This window comes from Harmonia axyridis, chromosome X (assembly GCF_914767665.1).
Source record: "Harmonia axyridis chromosome X, icHarAxyr1.1, whole genome shotgun sequence".
Classification (NCBI taxonomy): Eukaryota; Metazoa; Arthropoda; class Insecta; order Coleoptera; family Coccinellidae; genus Harmonia; species Harmonia axyridis.
The window spans coordinates 33,255,012-33,256,979 of NC_059508.1; the positions used below are offsets into that span (position 1 = coordinate 33,255,012).

At 47.9% G+C, this 1,968-nt stretch overlaps 1 non-coding gene across 1 annotated transcript in view; it reads left to right on the forward strand.

The window, feature by feature from the left end:
* Positions 1–1,611: 1,611 nt before the first annotated feature.
* LOC123687747 overlaps positions 1,612–1,968 on the forward strand; it is a 1,906-nt gene continuing 1,549 nt past the window's right edge. The window contains exon 1 of the ribosomal RNA XR_006749456.1: positions 1,612–1,968. This exon is cut by the window's right edge and continues 1,549 nt beyond it. This is a non-coding gene — a ribosomal RNA (small subunit ribosomal RNA).

Genomic DNA, 1,968 nt, shown 5'->3' on the forward strand with positions numbered 1-1,968 from the left:
TTGGCGAAATAACGTTCTTACTGACTGGGGATATTCATAAAAATGAGTCCGGAGATTTTCAGATCGAAGTCCGAGTGATCCGACTTGGAAGGCGTGTTGGGTGGGTCGAGATGGCTTAGATCGATCAGACGAGGCGGGCTAAGTGTTGACGTCATGCATCGGTCCATTTTCAGATTGAGTCCGAGTAATCCGACTTTGAAAGAGTGTTGGGTGCGTCGAGACTGTTTAGATAGATCGGACGAGGCGGACTAGGTGTTAACGACATGCATCGGTATATTTTCTGATCGGAGTCCGAAGAAATCGGCCCTAGTAGGCGCAGCGGACGGTCGAGACGGCCTCGGTGGGTCGGATCGATCGGGAAAAGTTTGCTAAATCGTGTCTGGAGGGGAACCTTGGGTTCTCCTGACATATATAGGGGATAAGGTTTGGGTGAACGATTCTTCACGTAAAAGTTGAGTAATTTATTTTTCGATAAGCTTTTGGATATTGATGAGAAGTATATGTATATCTTCGATTAAAAGAATTCTTACCGTCTCGATGTATATTATATTAGATATATAAGAAATAGTTAACGTGATGCATCGGCCGATTTCCGGATCGGAGTTCGAGAGATGCGACTTTCGATGCGCGATGGGTGGTTCGAGACGGCCTAGATCGATCGGACGAGGCGGACTAGGTGTTAACGACATGCATCGGCGGATTTTCTGATCGGAGTCCGAAGAAATCAGCTCTAGTAGGCGCGGCGAACGGTCGAAACGGCCTCGATCGATCGGACGAGGCGGACTAGGTGTTAACGACATGCATCGGCGGATTTTCTGATCGGAGTCCGAAGAAATCAGCTCTAGTAGGCGCGGCGAACGGTCGAAACGGCCTCGGTGGGTCGGATCGATCGGGAAAAGTTTGCTAAATCGTGTCTGGAGGGGAATCCGGGGTTCTCCTGACATATATAGAAGGGGTGGAGAATGGGTCCTGTCCTAGACTGTTTGGAGTTCTTTTTAGGATGATATTCAGTTGGTAAGTGGTAGACCCGAATCCGACCTCGGCGTTTGGGTACTGGCAAGGTGTGTTGGTTTCGGCTTTCGCATCTTGGGTCGCTTTCGTCAACCTCATGCAGCGAGGTCGCGGTCCGCTTCGTCTCTTTGTAGTCGAATGGCCTTTAAGCGACCAACCTTAAAATCGTGATCCTCTGCCCGTTGCGGGTTATGTTCACAAAAAATTTGCAACCACTCAATTCGTTCCGAGCGACAAATATTGTTGAATCTCGAATCACCGTGTCGTTATATTCACATGTATAGCGAAGGGTCGAGATGGAATGTGTATAAGAAATTAGTTGATAGCCGGGGGTTCGTATTATATATGGACGCCTTGGCGAGGGATTGTTTCTAGAAACTTTCTCATTTTTGATCGGGGTTTTGTCCGAGATGATGATGATGTATATATAGCTTGAGTCTCATGCTGACTGGGGGCTGTTACGTCGTTTCGTCGAGGACTTGCACTTACTGATGTGCGGCGCTAGTCGAAGTCAATCGACATGGCTAGTGCCACATGACGAGAGGCGAACGGGTTTGGCCATACCGGCAATCTCGTGGACCGATCGTATAAGCACGCAGTTCCCTGGTTGATCCTGCCAGTAGTCATATGCTTGTCTCAAAGATTAAGCCATGCATGTCTCAGTACAAGCCAAATTAAGGTGAAACCGCGAAAGGCTCATTAAATCAGTTATGGTTCCTTAGATCGTACCCACATTTACTTGGATAACTGTGGTAATTCTAGAGCTAATACATGCAAATAGAGCTCCGACCGGGAACGGAAGGAGCGCTTTTATTAGATCAAAACCAATAGGTGGCGGGTTCGCTCGTCATCGTACAATTTGGTGACTCTGAATAACTTTAAGCTGATCGCATGGTCTCGTACCGGCGACGCATCTTTCAAATGTCTGCCTTATCAACTGTCGATGGTAGGTTCTGC